We start from the raw sequence: 18,396 nt of genomic DNA, 5'->3' as shown, positions 1-18,396 counted from the left end.
TATATATATATATATTATATATATATATATATATATATATATATATATATATATATATATATATATATATATATATATATATACATACAGAAAAACAGGACGGTCAGACCCATAAAGACGAATATAGTGAAGTTTAGAGTTTGTCTAGGTGTCAACATGGGTAGGTTGGTAGTTTTAATCTTAGTGACCTTCCTTTGTTCCAAGGGGCACTCTGCTCCTACCGACCGCAAGACCCCTTTAACAATTACATTTCCAGGGGAAATCCAGGGCGGCATGAGTAATGTGGAACTGGCTCAGGTGAGATACGGATTCCTCCTTCTTTATTCACTCTTCTCTTAATCCACCAGATTGCAATAGATGTTTATTTAACCTTACACTCTGTATTCTCATAACATCCTGTTTCTCTTTGACCTTAACGCTGCACCCTTTTTTACTCTACTCTTGACCTCTCCTTACTTGGTATTACCCCTGATCTCTGTCTGCCTGGTGCCTTTGCCTTGTCATATGACTAGCATTGTCCAATGTAACCCTTACTTCAAATTATTTAATAGATCTCTTTATCGTCCATGTCCATTGTCATTTTCTCTGTCTCTTGCAGAACTACCTCCTACAGTTTGGGTATCTTGCCCAAGGACAGGGCTCAAATGCCACTTTAAGAAATGCAATCGCCCTTATGCAACAGAAGCTGGGACCGAAGGAGACTGGAGTTCTAGATGCCGAAACACTGGAGGCCATGAAAAGACCTCGTTGTGGGGTTCCGGATATTGGAAAATTTAACACATTTGAAGGGGATTTAAAGTGGGATCACTATCACTTACCGGTAAGGTGCTTATTGACAGGAATCATGTGAACAAAGTTGCTATGCCTGAACTCTCTGATTTGTATGTATTCCTAACTTTAAGTAATTGCATAATATTTTTCACTTTTACTGCACTCCTCTAACCTCAATTTCTCACACAGTATCCTGAACTACTCCCCTGACCTTGACCCTGAAGTGGCCGATGATGCCTTCGCCCGCGCGTTCAAAGTCTGGAGTGATGTCACACCTCTGACCTTTACTCGTATAAATGGTGGTGAACCCGATATCAACATTCTGTTTGGAACTGAGGGTAAGGTAATGTTTCCCAACTTTTAAGACCATGCAGTGTCACCTTTCCTAAAATACATGGTGGTGAACCCGATATCAACATTCTGTTTGGAACTGAGGGTAAGGTAATGTTTCCCAACTTTTAAGACCATGCAGTGTCACCTTTCCTAAAATACAAGTGATAACCCAGCAACACCAAACAATTAGTGGTTTACCTACAGTTCTCAACTATTGCCATTCGCGAATAGATATGTGGCCAATTATTACCAGATCAGACAGGCAGGTTGGTGGGCCAAATATGAGCCAAAAAGGTGCTGACTTGACAGTTTTTATTGGCCTATGTATGGCATGCTTTTTACTGAAGGATAAACAGAGGTCATGACTATCTACAAGATGACCGAATGAAAAACTCTTATATGTTTTATTTACAGGTGCATGATCAACAGATACATTTATTTCCTTAGTATACAAAAATGTACTAGGTTATGCCTCATATATGCCTTTCGATCAAACAATTAGGTCCTAAATCTTCCTGTAATGTCATATGGTGATGTCAGAAGCTGCAATTTTTCTTGCAGATCATGGGGATCCTCACCCCTTTGATCAGAAGGATGGTCTCTTGGCTCATGCTTATCCTCCTGGCCCCGGGGTGCAGGGTGATGCTCACTTTGATGACGATGAATTTTGGACACTTGGTACTGGAACGGGTAAGTACTAGATCCCATACAGAAGAAGTTTTGCATACATCAGAGAGAATTAGTCAGAAAGACAAGTGTCACTCACAGGTGTAATCAATGTATTACTAATGATTCGGAGGGCACTCCAATTAGGCACTAAACAATTTGGCAATATTAATTATACCCAGGGGCAGATGTAATCTGTTTCTCCTTATTGGGAATTTAACAAAACAATATACAAAATACAAACCAGTGTGCTACACATTCAAACAAAATGGTATGTACTTTTATATGGATATTATAGGTACCTTTCTTTCTCAACTCTCATTAGACTATGATATCCTTATAAGAACCTGGAAGCATTGAATTATATTTGCAAAACATTAACAGGAATACCTCCAAGTTTGCTTGAAGGATGTACAGAGAGATTACATGAAACCATGCCATTTTAGGTAATTCCCTGCATTTAACACAGTGCTATAAGAAAGTAAGAGATTGCAAGCAAAAAATCCGGCCCTCAAAAGCACATATAGGCGACATTTTTGGCTTCACTGAACCGTTTCAAGCCTTCATACGAAGTGACTGACATAGATTTAAAGAAAACGTGGTGGTTAGGGTAAATAAGCCCAACCATTAATTAGTGACATTAATGTGTCCTCTGCAAAGTCCATAATTAGTCCAATTAAATCCACAGGAAAAGTTCAATCTATATAGTCCAATTAAAGTCCCATTGACAAGTTACTCGAGAAAGAATGCAGTGGCTCCATAAGATCAATAATTCTTAGTGTACTGGTAAAAACAAGTGTCATAATCAATAAATCAACACGTTGGACATACCGAAGATGTTTTTCATAGTTTGCACACGGTACTCTTTCTGAGATTCACTTACTGTATGGATGCATTAGTAAAGGACTGGCACTCAATCAACTTAATGGCCTAGTCTACAAGAAAGTATCAACGTATAGTGGTACTCTATTGTATCAGCAAATGAATATACATGTCTCTCACCCCCTCGCTCATCCCCATTCTTCAGCCTCCACATTTTAACCTCTTTTCTCCCAACAGTGGTAGATTCGCTTTGGGAATGCTGAAGGGGCTCTGTCACTTCCCATTCACATTCAATGGACAGTCATACTCCACCTGTACAACTGTTGGACGCTCAGATGGGCTACCTTTGTGAGGCACCACTCCTAGTTACGAGCAGGATAAAAAAATACGGCTTCTGCGCCAGCGAGTGTGAGTATCACAGTAACATAATGAAACAGTGACACTAATGTGCAATTTGTAACTTTTCATGCTGATCCCGTGGTTGTGTTTGAAGGTTACCTTCAAGATCAATCCATAAAAATAACTATTGTATATACACATTGTCTAAAAAAAAGTTTGTATAATTGTTTTAATATCTGAAAATCTGATTTTCTCAACCTATAAGTTATTTAGATACATGTAAGGCCCATACATGTAAGGTACTTACATCTCTTCTCAGTGCTCTACACATATGGAGGCAACAGCAATGGGGAGCCTTGTGTTTTACCTTTTATCTTTGATGGACAATCATACGGTGGCTGTACCAAGGAAGGCCGCCAAGATGGGTATCGCTGGTGCAGCACTACTGCCAACTATGACCAAGACCAGAAATATGGATTTTGCCCTAACCTAGGTAATTTAGAAAGCGTTGAGTGTCAAGTGTCATGCTTATTTATATAGTAAAAGGTGCCAAAAGTACTCTGGGCTTCATGATCATGCTTGCTGTCTGGTTCTTTTATATGGGCACAAAACACCTGCCTATCAGACTTAAATTTGTCAGCAGGGAACTTATCATCCCCTTAAGTACTGCAGTAAAGGAGTGTCCAGGCAATAGTGTCATCGTAGGTGTTCTGTAATTTAGTTTTAAGTAACATTACTTTATTGCAGACACATCTGTGATTGGTGGAAACTCCCAGGGAGATCCCTGTGTCTTTCCATTCACATTCCAGGGGAAGAGATATAATTCCTGCACTGCAGATGGCCGGAATGACGAAGTTGTGGTGTGCCACTACCTCCAGCTATGACCAAGACCTCAAGTGGGGCTTCTGCCCTGATCAAGGTTTGTACTATTTGTACTTCTCTACCACCTCCTATACCTGGTAGATCAGCCACCTTAAATTTACAGTAATATTAAAAATATACACAATGGTAGAATACACAATATTACCAGCCCAACTTCAATATCTATTGTTTCTATTCTTGTTTAGGGTACAGTCTTTTCCTGGTGGCAGCCCATGAGTTTGGCCATGCGCTTGGTCTGGAGCACAGCGAAGTGCAAGATGCCCTTATGTATCCCATGTACAGCTATGTGAAAGATTCCCAGCTTCATAAAGATGATGTGCGTGGGATCCAATATCTTTATGGTACAGGTATAGTGTCTATTATCCATAATGCTTGGGACCTGGGGTTTTCCTAATAAGAAATCTTTCTGTAATGTGGATCACTGTAGCGTGTCTACTAAAAATATTTAGGATTGGTTTACTGCCAATATGGATTCATGCAGCATAGCTACCATCAAGTAGAAGGTACTAGTGATCTAGTGACCTTGCATCCCTCTTCAACACCTTGCACTGCCGACAGGTTTCAGGCGGGTGCAGGTCAGGAAAAACCCAACCGCACATCACTACAAGGTACTGTTCAATAAAATGGAGTCTGATGGACTTCCCATAATTCAGAGCCTTCTAGATAACAGGTCTCTGGATAATGGATTCCACTGTTACTCCATAAAAAAGTCCCTATTTTCCCTCACGTCCCTTGGCAGCACTTACTTAGAGAGAGAGAGCTCCTCCTTTGGGTAGGAAAACACCGCCCAGCATAATAAAAAACTCCTCCCCTGTTCCCTACAAAAGGCCCCCACGCCCATACCCCTTCAGTGTTTTTTTCCTACCGGATGAGGAAACATCGTTCAGCAGAAGAAGAAAATAAATAAATCTGGCAGGGAAAACTACGGGCACCTGTCAGATGACTGTGCCTCCGTTCGGATGTCAGATTATGATCGGGCGCCTGTCAGATGACTTTGCCCCCGAAGAAGATACCAGGAATATCGGGCGCTTTTCAAATGAATATGCCTCCGGTGAGAAAGGAATAACAAAATAAAGTAAGGGCGCCGCTCAGATGACCGGCCTCCTACTGTGCGCGCAATAGCCGTGAGCTTTGGGGGACGTAGCGGCGGAAGTGACGTTGACGCACACGTCACTTCCGGGTTTTTCGGCAACGTCTATAAACAACACGCCGTGTAATGGCGGATTGCCGCTCCTGGGTGTACACTTGCTGTCCAGGTCCCCAAACGCTGCGTACTCGCCACACAAGTAAGCCTTCTCTTCTTTTATCTGCGGGAAATAGATATGGTCTTAAGGGAAATAGTAACCATTACCATTCCGCTTGTTGCTTGTGTCTTTCAGTATGGCTGACACTGCACCTGAAAGAGGGGAGGCTAAAGTCAAATCAAAGGATAAAACTAAAAACAAAGATCCCCAAATTGAATCACCTAAGGATAAGAAAGATATCACTAAGAAAATGTCTTCGATTAATTGCTTGGGCTGTGATAATAAATTTGTATCCACTGAGGGGAGTAAACTATGTCTAACCTGTAAGGGAAAGATAAATAGTCCAGCAACTCCAGCTACTAATTCAGAGGAATTAGTATCATTGATGAAGGGTGCAATGCTCCAAGCTTTTGAATCATTTAATCAAGCTAAACAGGATAGAGATGTATCTATTGAAGACAGCCCCCTTTATGAAAATATTTCTTCAGATGATTCAAATGAGCCATGTTCATCAAAACATAAATTGGATTCAGAATCAGAATGTTCTGACTTGGAAGATTTTTTTCCCTTAGAGGATATAGAATCTCTGATTTTAGCTGTCAGAGATACAATGGGGTTAGAAGATATTTCGGAACCACCGAAAAAAACAAGCAAACTTTTTGCAAATATTAATAAACGGAAAGCCTGTTTCCCGCTGGATGAAGCGATTAAAGGGAAAATAAAAAATCAATGGTCTAACTTAGATAGAAAATTTGTATTGCAGAAAAAATTTAATATGTTATTTCCTTTTGATGTGGCTGACTCTAAAGATTGGGATAACGCTCCAAAATTAGATCCTCCAGTGGCACAGACAATTAAGAGAACAACGCTTCCCCTGGAGGACAGTGCAGGTCTCAGAGACCCTATGGACAGAAAAGCTGATGGTGCATTAAGGAAGGCTTTTCTAGCAGCAGCAGCAGGGTTCAGACCGGCAATTGCTGCAGCTTCAGTAGCCAGATCACTAAAAGTATGGATCGCGCAATTGGAAAAGGCTTTGAAGAAAGGAGTGTCAAGAGACAAACTTTTGTCCGATCTTCCCATGTTATCTTCAGCAGCCGATTTTCTTACTGAAGCTGCTTTAGCTTCAATAGATGTTTTATCAAAATCCACAGCATTCGCAACATCAGCCAGAAGGGCTATATGGTTAAAGCCATGGATAGCAGATATAGCATCGAAAAATCGCTTACTTAACCTTCCATTTGAAGGAGGAAAATTGTTTGGTTCAGAACTGGAATTACTAGTGGAGAAGAAATCAGATGATAAAGTGAGGTGCCTGCCTCAGGACAGAAGAACTTCCAAACGGCCTTTTCGTGGGTTTCGTACCTCATATACAGTAGATATAGGCAAGACTGGAAAAATCAAGACATCAAAAGATAAATCCTTTAATCAGTTTAGAGGGCGATCCAATAGAGGAAGAGGATGTACAAATTTCCAGCAACGGCCTTTTTCAGCATGACGCCAGACAAGTTGGAGGAAGATTAAAGAGATTTATAGTAGAGTGGAAGAAAATAACATCCGACAAATGGGTAATAGAAACAATAGAAAAAGGCTATTCCATAGAGTTCGACTCTTTTCCTCCAACAAAATTTGTAAAAACATATCTTCCAAAAGGAGAAATAGAAAAGAAAGCTATATGTTGGGCAATTCAAGACTTCAAGGATCAAGGAGTATTAATCCGAGTACCTCAAGAAGAAAGGGGTTCAGGAGTTTATTCTCCCATTTTTTTAGTACCAAAACCAAAAGGAAAATTCAGAGCAGTCATAGATTTAAGGTATCTAAATGGCTTTATAAGAAAGAAAAAATTCAAAATGGAAACCATACGATCTACAATTCAAGCTCTTCAAGAAAGAGAAGAGATGGTGACGCTAGATTTACAGAACGCATATTTACATGTCCCAATAAGACCATGTCATCAGAGGTTCCTAAGAATAGCAGTAGAAGGCCCTACTTTCATCGAACATCTCCAATTTACAGCACTTCCATTTGGGATATCAAGTGCCCCAAGAGTATTTACAAAAATATTGGTGACAGCTATAGCCTTTTTAAGAACACAGGGAGTCTCAATAATACCATATTTAGACGACTGCCTCATAAAAGCAAAATCTCGAGCCATTCTGCAGGAACACGTAAAATTAACTGTTCAAACTCTGCAAACTCTAGGATGGATTATAAATTGGGGAAAATCCAATCTTCAACCCACAACAAATATAAAGTTTCTGGGCATGATTTTGGATACCGGAATGGGGAAGGTGTTGTTACCATCAGAAAAGGCTGTCAAAATAAGAAACAAGGTGAGATTATTACAAGAAAGAAGACTGTCCTCTATAAAGCAAGTTGCAGAAGTCCTAGGACTCTTTTCAGCAGCCATAGTGGCTATTCCCTGGGCCCAGGCTCATATGAAAGATTTACAAAGATTCCTAAACTCAAGATGGGACCACCAGAAAATTCCCTAAACAAGAAAATCCAACTACCAGAAGAACTAAAGAGATCACTCACTTGGTGGCTACAGATAGAGAATCTGGAGCAAGGGACCCAATTGTTTTCTACACCCGCAAAATTAATTACAACAGATGCAAGCAAAAGAGGCTGGGGTGCTCATCTTCAAGTAATGTCAAAACAAGGAAGATGGGAAGATGGGATGACAGATCTTTCAGCAAATTCTTTAGAGCTGGAGGCAGTGTGGAGAGCCTTAAAGGCATTCGGTCCATATATAAGAAACGAAAATGTTCTGATCCACACAGACAATGTGACAACCGCTTATTACATAAATCAGGGAGGTCTAAAAAGTCAAGACCTTATCCAAAGAGCCAAAAGGATATTCAAGTGGGCAGAACAAAATCTAAACAGCCTCGTTGCTCGTCACATCTCAGGCCATTCAAATCTCAAAGCAGACTTTTTAAGTCGCAGGGATTTACACCCAAGAGAATGGAGTTTAAGTCAAGAAATATTCTTCCAAATTTGCAAAAAGTGGGGTTTTCCGGAAATAGACCTCATGGCATCAAGGCAAAACAAAAAAGTGCCGAAATTCTTCTCACTGACAAGTGGTCAGGGAGAGGTAGCGGTGGACGCGTTGGCTCAACCATGGAATTTCAGTCGTGTCTACATATTCCCACCATTCCCTTTGGTAGGCAAAGTAGTCCAGAAAATACGACTAACCTCAGCAGAGGTAATTCTAATAGCTCCAGCGTGGCCAAGGAGAAGCTGGTATTCGGAGCTAGTTCAAATGTCAATAAGCCCGCCATGGCTTTTGCCCAGAAAGGAAGATCTGCTGACGCAGGGGCCAATCTCATATCCAGATCTGATTCCGCTACAACTAACCGCGTGGAGACTGAAAAGGATGCATTGATTTTACAAAACCTTTCACCAGCGGTGATAAAAACCTTACTATGTAGCAGGAAACAAGTGACCAATAACATTTACCAAAGAATCTGGACAAGTTTCAGGAATTGGTGTGTTAAAAAACAATTACTTCCAGAGACAGCTTCCATTTCAAAGATTTTGGATTTCTTACATGATGGATTCATGAAGAATCTAGCTCCAAACACTATTAAAGTACACATAGCAGCTTTGGGAGCTTTTAAGAATACAGCGTTAGCAGAACATCCGTTGGTGAAAAGATTGATAAAGGCAATGCAGAACATAAGACTAAAAAGCAAACCGTTAACACCAATGTGGGATCTAGATATGGTCCTTAAAATTCTACAGAAAGCTCCCTTTGAACCGTTAGAAAAGGCCTCGTTATTCCATCTTACAATCAAAACAGTATTTCTGGTAGCCATTTGCTCTGCCAGAAGAGTTGGTGAAATACAGGCTTTATCCTGCAAGAAACCTTATTTACAAATTCTTCAAGACAGGATAATTCTTAGAGCGGATCCTTCATTTAAACCAAAAGTTTCATCAGACTTTCATATAAATTTTGAAATTGTCTTACCTGATTTTTTTCCAGAGCCTAAAAATAGACATGAAGAAAATCTACACTTATTGGATGTAAAAAGATGTATCCTAAAATATCTGGAGGTGGTGCAACAACTTAGAATCTCAAATAACCTGTTTATAGCACATACAGGTATTAGGAAAGGCAAAACCGCATCAAAGATGTCAATATCCCGATGGATAAAACACGCAATTACTATTGCATATACATCGCAACAAAAGCCAGTTCCTTTGGGATTGCGTGAACATTCGACTCGGGCAGTGTCAGCCTCATGGGCGGAAAGTGCTGGAGTCTCTGGACCAAATTTGCAGGACAGCATCCTGGTCAAGTTTCAAGACTTTCTCGAACCATTACAGACTCAACGTGGGTACACCCAGGGAAGTGGCTTTTGCAAAAGCAGTGTTAAGTACTGTAGCAAATTAAACCCTCCCAAAAATTGCTTAAAAACTCTCTAAGTAAGTGCTGCCAAGGGACGTGAGGGAAAAAATGAATTTAATACTTACCGTAAATTCCTTTTCCCTCAGTCCCGAAGGCAGCACGTTTTTTCCCTCCCTTTATTAAAATATTTGGCATTATGGTGTGTTATTGCTTATTTATCACTGAAGGGGTATGGGCGTGGGGGCCTTTTGTAGGGAACAGGGGAGGAGTTTTTTATTATGCTGGGCGGTGTTTTCCTACCCAAAGGAGGAGCTCTCTCTCTAAGTAAGTGCTGCCTTCGGGACTGAGGGAAAAGGAATTTACGGTAAGTATTAAATTCATTTTTTCATGTTTGCGTTTACACATTTGATTTCGCCAAACTAGCTGAGGCCTCCTTCTGTAGCAATCAGACGAGTCTTTTTAATAAGATCAGTGGTTGCTGGATTTTTCAGTTCAACCTTTGGTCAGGGCCCCCTTTAGTTCATATAAAGGTTGCTGATACTGTATATTTGGTTTTTCTATGGAGTAACAGAATTACATCCAGGTATGGGATCCCTTATCCACAAAACTGATAAATACAGGAGACAACATTGGTATATCAGTCATAAAAATATATAAATGTCACCCTAATTGACCAGGGTTGCAAGGTTTCAGGTTTATCAAGGAAAGAACATAAGCAGTCTCCTGAAGTCCTACCTAAAATCATTTTGGACGAATATTTTTTACCCTTCTGAGGAACTTTTTTTTTAAATTTTTTTTTTATTTTGCAGATGTTTAGGTTTTATTTTGACAGGGTTGAACTTGAGGAACATGTGTCTTTTTTCACTGCTGTGTAACCATATATAATAAATATAGATAAGCTTAAAAGGAATAATATCTGGACACCATATGCTGTGCTTTTTTACTTAACTGGCCAGATGGTCACCATCTAAATTCCAGAATTTACTCTTACTGGTAGTTCCTTAAGTGCTTATGTTTTTAACTACATGTCTAAATATAAATCAACAATCTATTGTATATAAAATATTAATGACCGTTACTTCTCAAGATAATTTTTGCCTGCTGTAATCAGGTTCAGGTGGCCGTCCAAACCCCAGTCCACCAAAGTCCACCAAGAAGACATTAGCTACCAGACGTCCCAGGATCACCTCCCGACCTTTACCTCCGGTGAACCCTGCACAAGATGCCTGTAAGGTGGAGATGTTTGATGCCATTGCAGACCTACAAGGAGCTCTTCACTTCTTCAAAGATGGGTAAGTTAAGAAGGACATGAATGAAGAACTATAGCTACAACAAGTTAGCGATATATGGGAATGGGTAAACACAGTTGTAAGTGTATATCATAGTGTAATTACCTAAAAATTAATGTTCACCAATAGAAATGTGGGGGCCATGTCCACATACCCCAGATGTACAGTATGAGGTGAACCAAAAAGCATGGCTATTTGTACCTATGTTTTTATAATAAAGGATCATTATCAATACCTGTTTGGGGGAACTGTGAGTACCTGTTAAACTCTATAGTCATTCTACTTTGAGAAAGGTCTTCATAGAAATAACTGACTATGTGCTTTCCTCCCTCTGTCCAAAAGATTGTATTGGACTGACTCCCAGAAGTAAGAATGCTCCTCAGTCTCCTCTGCGCATCTCGGATACATAGCCAGCCCTCCCCAGCAGAATTGACACTGCATTCCAGGACCCCACCAGCAAAAGCATTTTTTTCTTCTCGGGTATAGTAGGAAGCAACTAATTTAAGGCTGTGACTGGGATGTAATGCTAATACAGAGAGGTAGTGATGAGACAATAGGCCAATGCATTCATAAAATGAATATACTAAATTATAGGAGTTAGAAGGGTTTAATCTAGTATAAAATACTTGACATCTGAGCACTAAAGTGGCAGTCATGTCTAGGACACAAGGACCTTAATGAGCCTTCTCAATATCAAGAGCAAGCTACCTGAGAAAAGGTGGATCAGAAGATAGAGCTACGGTGGAATGGAAATATACTGAGCTAGTGTGAAACTTGTGTCAAATCATATTCGGTCTCATTACAGGGCGAAAGTTCTGGCAATACACGAGTACGAGTGCTTTAGGTCCACGCAGCATTGAGAAGTTGGGTCTGAGCAAGGATGTGGAGGGCATCATGGGATCTTTTGCTCGTGATAATGGAAAGGCCCTGTTATTCAATGGAGAACAATACTGGAGGTAAGAGGACTGAAATTGGAGCCATATAAGGCGACTAGATACGAGAACACTACAAAAATAACTTCATTTACCTGTGCGGTCTTGCTATCCAGTTCATTCCAATTAATTTTTTTAAAATGAAGCCTCATTCTCAAAACATAAAATTGTGTTATCACTTGGTCGATCTGTCTGCAAGAATACTAAAGGGGAGAGATGTCCGGAAATAAACAACTTTCTTCACCAGAGGAGAGGTCATAATTAATGAAAGAAAAAGATCTCGTGTCATAAGGCTTATTATTACAGCACTTCCCTTTATTTTAGGCTTAATTTAAAAACATTGACTATTGATAATGGGTACCCACGGCAGACAGCTGCAGACTATCCTGGCGTTCCAGGTGACTCCCATGATTTCCTCTATCAAGGTAGGTATACTGGAGATTTGTAAATTGATGGGCATTGCTATACTACAACTCCATAGCAAAGACACCGCACCAATAAAGAATAAAGAGAAAGCTGTACAATTAAGTGTAGAATGTCATAAATTCAGAGGGTTAACCTGGATGTACTGTATATGTCCCCCTATCCAGTAACAATTTACATTGTACTCATAACCACCTACCTGTTTGCTCACTCTTTGTCTTTTCATCCGCCCTACCAAGTAGCCATACAACTCACCCACCCATCCATTTATGTATATGTCCTCATCACTAAGTAAATCATTTCTTTCATGCATCTATCATCCCTTTAAGGGTGACCATACACGGGCAGATTAAAGATGCCAATATCTGTCCTTTAGACTAATTCAGAAGCTTATCTGCCCATGTGTGGGGGCTTCTGACGGCTCTCCCCGATCTATATCAGTCCAAATATCGGGCAGATAATTAAGGCAGGTTTGATTTTTCCTGTGATCAAGGACCACACTAAATTGATAAGGTCTTACAACGCGTTGGCACCCATTTCCTTCTTATAATCCAATCGTTTGGCCCTAGGGCCAAACATTTGGATTAACCCGGTATTGCCCTGCTGTTGGTGGGCATATCGGGAAAGCCAAACGAGTGGATTTTGTATGGCCACCTTAAATTCATCAGGAAATATACCTGTCCATCCACTCACCTGTACATTCATCAATTTGTTAAAATTCTGTCACCTATTTTTCCATTAATTTACCATGCCAAGCTTCACTTGGCCGGTCCATCCATCCACTGCTCCCCCCTTCACTTCATAAACCCTGCCAAATACCCACACAGTTCATTCATCCCACTTATGTATCCTTCTCCCCCACTGCCCAGCTATCTCTTCATAACATCCATCTGTGTATCATTTATCAACAGTCAGGTTACAAGCTGTCTAAATGCTTTAATAAGGTGCCATAATGTTACTACGATACCCTGCTTTGATAATGCGAAACATATGTTTTCACATTCAAATTTGCCACGCACAGGGAACTATTACTTCTGCCAGGATCAATACTTCTGGCGTGTGACATCACGAAAGCAACAAGACATGGTTGGATATGTCAGCTTTGACCTCCTTAAATGTCCCCAGAATTAAATGGGGAGCTGGGGCAAATAGGGCTGTGGGATCCCAACATTTCTGATTGAGTAAAGAGTGCTTTTCAGATTTTGGTCCAAGCCCTATGCAGTGAAACCCTGTTCATTGTTTTGAGGGGCACAGCACAGGTTTGGGATCCTCTCCCATACAGTGGCATGGAAACAAAGGGAATGTACAGATTTTGTGCCTATGAATATTGCAAATATGATTCAATTGTTTTACTAACACTGTTTATTCTGTAGGAATAAGGTATTGACAGGTGAACTTATGTATCAGTGATAGTATAGAATGTCTACACATAGTTCCAAAGCCCTTTACCCAATAGCAGTTTTCTTTTCCCATAATGTTAATCAGTTATTTTAATGCATCTAGAAGTGTACAAGAGTGGGTTATTATTGCACAATGCAGGGATGGCTGCCATTCTTAAAAGAACATCTGGGCTGAACTGCTCCAATCAGGTAGCCTATAGCAACCAGTGGGAAACGAGAAAATGAAAGCAAAGATCGGACTGTGCTATAGGTAACTGCAGTGTGAAATTGTGTATCAGTGCTTTTCTAAGGTTGCATGTGTGTCTCATGATTTACCCATCAGGTGTATATTCTGAATTACATGTATTATCACTAATATGAAAAAACATTTTCTGCTCAGTCTACACAGCTCTATTGTTACTTGTACTCAACAAAATAGTAAGAGATTATATATTTTCTGAAGGGACAACCATAAAGGGCAGTAGGAAGGCTTCATTAAAATTAGGAGCAGTTGTACTGTAGGATTATATAAAATAGTAGTCATGTAGTGGGATTATTTAGAACAATAGGAGGAGATATAGGGAGGGTTATATGGAGCAATAGGAAGTTACAGGAATGCTTATATGGAACAATGTAAAAAGGTATAGGGAGTGTTATATGAAACAATGTTATAGGTTTACACTGTAAGGTTATACTGTAGGCCTAGATGGGTTATAGGCGTTATGGGGTGTTCTTTTTTTACAGTGCTAGTACAAAAAAGGGGGGCTGTGGGTGCACTCCTAAGGCCATATAAAAACATATTTAAGTACAATAAACCCCTGTCTAAATAATTCAATGAATATGTAAGTTGCATGTATTTAAAAAACAAAAACAGGGGTTTTTGTTACAAAGTTATGATCATAAAGTTGATAAGCCACCATACCACGTCAAGGTAACCCCTGTACGGTGGTCTCTAACTTGTTTACCTGTAAAAAATATAAAAGGTCATATACCTCTCTGCTTACCAGCATTACTTAGAGTAAAAATCTCCTGAGGCTTGGTTTCAATCTGTGGACTAGATCCTCCCCCACCACCTGCATATGCGGCTTTTAAACGGGAGACTGCCCAAACCAACCACCACACACTTTCACATTTCACTTATACATGTATACACACAACTGTGTAACTGCACATATCACTCCACTTTGATTTTAATTACACCACTTTACTTTTTTTCTCTAAAATGGGCGTTGGTTTAGGCAGTCTCTCCCTCTTAAACGCCGCTTAGCAGTTGGCGGTGGATTTAGCCCACAGTTTGAAACCAAGGCACAGGAGATGTTTACATAAAGAATTGTTACTAAACAAAACAGAGGTAAAATTCCTTTTTTACTATGATTAGGGGTAAATAAGTTAGGGACCACCATGTGGGGTTTTACCTTGATGTGGTATGGTGGCTTATCAATATTATGATCATAACTTTGTAACAAAATACCCTGTTTCAAAATTACATGCACTTGCATATTTACTTGAATCATTTAGACAGGGCTCTAAACGTTTTGAAATTGGCCTCAGGTGTGCACCCACAACCCCCCATTTTTGTATTTAAATACAGTGCTGTCCAACTGGTATCCTGCTTGCCTCTCCCACATGAGTCTGCCTGCTGCGAATGGTTATCTTGTGTAAACTTTTAAACGTCTTTCTATAGATACATAGTTTACACCTCAAATTCAGACATTGTTCACACCTGTAACGCCTCTATTGTTCACAACCCTAAAGCCCTGTACTGTTCACACCTCAAACTCAGACTGAAAGTGCCCACATTGTAAACAACTCATACAAACTGCTGAAGTGTCACCAGCATTGTCACTCTATGTAGCACAGTATGAACTGTTCATCTTAGAGTGGTCGTTATAGGCTTCACTGACTCCTCCTCTATTCTGCCTGCCCTATACTCCTTGTGTTTGCCATTCTCTGCCTGCCATTGCTCCCTGTGTCATACAGTGCCTGCCCTATGTTCCTTGTGTGTAACATACTCTGGCTGCCCTATGCGCCTTGTGTGTGACATACTCTACATAGTTACATAGTTAAATCGGGTTGAAAAAACAGTCCATCAGGTTCAACCCCTCCAAATGAAAACCCAGCATCCATACACACATCCCTCCCTACTTTCACATAAATTCTATATACCCATATCTATACTAACTATAGAGTTTAGTATCACTATAGCCTTTGATGATATGTCTGTCCAATAAATCATCCTGCTCTTAAAGTCATTAACTGAATCAGCATCACAACATCACCCGGCAGTGCATTCCACAACCTCACTGTCCTGACTGTGAAGAACCCCCTACGTTGATTCAAATGAAAGTTCTTTTCTTCTAGTCTAAAGGAGAGGCCTCTGGTACGGTGATCCACTTTATGGGTAAAAAGGTCCCCTGCCATTTGTCTATAATGTCCTCTAATGTACTTGTAAAGTGTAATCATGTCCCCTCGCAAGCGCCTTTTTTCCAGAGAAAACAACCCCAACCTTGATAGTCTCCCCTCATAATTTGTCTTCCCTCCCTCTAACCAGTTTAGTTGCACGTCTCTGCACTCTCTCCAGCTCATTTATATCCCTCTTAAGGACTGGAGTCCAAAACTGCACTGCATACTCCAGATGAGCTTTTCATCCCTTGAGTTAATGCCCTTTTTCATGCAAGACAGAATTTTATTTGATTCAGTAGCCACAGAATGACACTGCCCAGAATTAGTAATCAAGTCAACAAAGTTGTTGGAGCAAGGCACTCTGTAAGGTCATGCACAGATCAGACCAAAAAGTAAAAATATGAATTCTTTTTATTTATATAAACCTCTCACGCCTAATGTGTTTTGTGTCACTAGGACACTTGAATAGGCTTGAATAGTGACAAACCTGGGTTAATATTTAAAGGCCCAACCACCAATCACAAAAAATTAGGTGAGGGGAAACATGCAGGGTGTTCTTAAAGGGAACACGTACCCCATTGTGGGGGATATACATATAAAGAGCACGTTAAAACACAGAAATATAAAAGGTAAGACATATCTTGATGCAAAAATAAAACCATAGCACAAATGAGTTTATACAAAAGTGTTTTTTAAATATGTTCTCTGGTATATATACAACATTCAGCTCATAGGTCAAATGACCAACAAAAAGAAATATCAATCTGTGTGTAAGGTGTCGAGGGGATCTGCAAGAGACAAGCAGATAAGGTACACGATAAAGGGGCTGAGTATAAATTAGGGCTGAATTATTGTAGAATCAAAGGAATTCCATATGATCTTAGTCCATATCCAGATATGTTGGTATTTCTGACCTGGTGCAGTCCTTAGTCCACGTAATTAGCCATAAATCAAAGGCCCAGGTTTAGTCCCTTCAGGGAATTTAAAGTTTCCATTAATTTGTATTCCCACACTTTTCTTTCATTATCTGTTTTAAAATTGCCCTTAAGAACCAAAATTCTTAAATCCTTTATGGAGTGATGAGGGCCATTGAAATGATTTCCTATTGGTGTGTCCAGTTTTTTATTGGTTATAGTGAATCAATGGTTTGTATTTCTCTCTCAGGCTGTGCCCAGTCTCGCCTATATATAGTCACCCTGTTATGCATTTAGTGCATTGTATTAAATACACTACATTGGAAGTAGAACAGTTGTAGTGCCCATGGATGCTGTATTCCTCTGTGTCTGGAATTGGTATTTTGTCTGAAGTCAGGATGTGTGGGCAGGTTTTGCATTGTTTTTTGCCACAGGGGTATGTTCCTTTTTGGTGGGTTGCAATAAGGCACTTCTTTTTATTAGTGACTTTAGGTTGGGAGGCTATCTGAATGCTAGGAGTGGTGGGTCTGGGAATATGCTTTTGAGCCTCTCGTCCTTATGAAGTGTACCTTGTAGATCTTTGGCTATTTTTCTGAGGGTCCTTAGTTGTGGTTTCTATGTGACCACTAGGGGAACCCAATTTATTTCAGGTTTTTGTTTATATTGTAGAAGGTGAGTTCTGGGAATCCTGGTGGCTGCAATCGTGGGGTTGTAGCCCCTGTTGATGAAGTCTGCTTTGAGTGTTTTGAGGTGGTGATTCCTTTCATCGGTGTCCGAACATATATGATTGTACCGGAAAGCTTGCCTGTAGATCATTGAGTGTTTAGTGTGGTCAGGGTGAAAGCTGTCATACATTAGATATGGTTTGTTCATTGACTTTTGATACATGGTAGTTTGAATATTATTTTACCTGATGTGAATGGTTGTGTCCAGAAAGTGGATTTGAGTGGGAGAGTAGTTCATTTTCAAATTAATAGTTGGATGAAAGTCTTGAAACTGTTTGTGAAACTGAATAAGTTCTTGTTCAGTATCTGTCAAGATTATGAATGTCATCTATATAGCGGAGGTGTGTCAGAGGCTTGGTGTTGCAGGTGGAGAGGAAGTACTCTTCTAGTATTGCCATGAAGAGGTTGGCATACTGGGGTGCAAAGCGTGTACCCATACAGGTTCCCATCCTTTGCAGAAATACTTCCTGGCCAAAAAAGAAGCAGGTGTGTGTTAATGTAAACTCAATCAGTTGTACAACAGCTTGGGGATGGTAGATCATGCTTTTCCAGAAATGTTTTGCAGGCATCTATACCATCCTTGTGTGGAATGTTTGTATATGATTCCACGTCCATTGTTGCCAAAGTGGTACCCTCTGGAAGTGGTCCTATGCCTGCAAGTTTCAGTTGTATCTTGTAAATAGCTTGTTGTGCCCCTTACAACAGGTTAAGATCTGCTCAACCCATCCTGATATGCCCTCTGTCAGAGTACCGATCCCAGATACTATAGGTCGTCCAGGGTTATCTTCTTTGTGGATTTTAGAAAGCATATAGAAGGTGCCTGTTTTGGCATTCTCTGGTATAATATCTATCAGAAGTGATTGTGTAGCTGGTAGTGTCTTAAGTTTTTTTTAGTTCTTTCCTATAGGCAGTTGTGGGGTCAG

The 18,396-nt window shown here is 40.1% G+C and overlaps 1 pseudogene; it reads left to right on the top strand.

Annotated features, from left to right (window-relative positions):
- Positions 1-273: 273 nt before the first annotated feature.
- The window catches only part of LOC108701037, a 45,295-nt pseudogene continuing 27,172 nt past the window's right edge, over positions 274-18,396 (top strand).

The sequence above is a fragment of the Xenopus laevis genome, chromosome 9_10L (assembly GCF_017654675.1).
Source record: "Xenopus laevis strain J_2021 chromosome 9_10L, Xenopus_laevis_v10.1, whole genome shotgun sequence".
Classification (NCBI taxonomy): Eukaryota; Metazoa; Chordata; class Amphibia; order Anura; family Pipidae; genus Xenopus; species Xenopus laevis.
The sequence above is the reverse complement of the archived record's forward strand: the minus strand, read 5'-3'. Positions and strand labels throughout refer to the sequence as shown.